Consider the following 1127-nt stretch of genomic DNA (forward strand, 5'->3'; position numbering starts at 1 on the left):
GTGTGTAGAAATGTAAATACACAAACTTAATGTGTGTAGAAATGTAAATACACAAACTTAATGTGTGTAGAAATGTAAATACACAAACTTAATGTGTGTAGAAATGTAAATACACAAACTTAATGTGTAGAAATGTAAATACACAGACTTCCATGGGTAGTAATATCAGTCAGGTGATGCTGATCGAATGCATTGATTAATGATCATTATGGTTAGTTTGCTGCTCTGGAGCTKACAGGTGTGTGTTAACACAACACAACACAACACAGGTGTGTTGTTAACACAACACATCAGAAATGACTCCAGACAAACAACCTGAACAGGAGATCTTCAGAAGGTTTGCCTCCATCACCTCACAGAGACTGAAACATGTTCAGAAGTGAGGAATCTAGAAGACAGCTCCTTTCTTCTTAGGAGGGGATGTCCCAGCAAATTCACCCAAAGGTCAGACCATGCAATGTTCAGACAAACTACAAAACCACACTTCATCCCTGACTCTATGTCTCAGTTAGCAGGTTAAGGGTTAAAATTCATGACAACACAATCAGACTTAATGACGACTTTGAAGAACTGCACAACAGAAGTCACTTTAAAAAAAATCAGCAGCACAAGGTTTATAAAGTTTCTACTGAATGAATCACAAGACTTGTGCAGCAGTGCCCCTTAGACTGTAGAGATTTTTACCCACAATGCACCGCTCAATGAACAGCCTATCAGCACCGACCCTTCATATCAGCACAGTCATGTGGGTGGAGGGTTGATATTCTGCAGACACAGGACCTGGACACCTTTCAGTCGACATTAAACTCCTCCGTAGACCCAATGGGCCTCATGTAAGAACCGTTCGTACGCACAGATTTGTTCTGAAGKTGTGCGTACGAGTGATTTAGGACAGCATTTYCCAAAGTTGGGGTCGGGACCCAAAGTGGGGTCCCGAAACGTCAAGTTGGGGTCCTGAAAAGATTTTCAGAATTACATTTTTGCCCTAGTTGTTACAAAGGAGTGAGGTTAGTATATTTAAAATGGATAAATTATTACTATGTCCATGTTTAGTTGACCTGATACAAATGTTTATCATCCAGAAACAGTTGGGGGCTCAGGTCTCTGCTACTGTTATTTTGTGGGTC

Source organism: Austrofundulus limnaeus, unplaced genomic scaffold, assembly GCF_001266775.1.
Source record: "Austrofundulus limnaeus strain Quisiro unplaced genomic scaffold, Austrofundulus_limnaeus-1.0 Scaffold1300, whole genome shotgun sequence".
In the NCBI taxonomy this organism is placed as follows: Eukaryota; Metazoa; Chordata; class Actinopteri; order Cyprinodontiformes; family Rivulidae; genus Austrofundulus; species Austrofundulus limnaeus.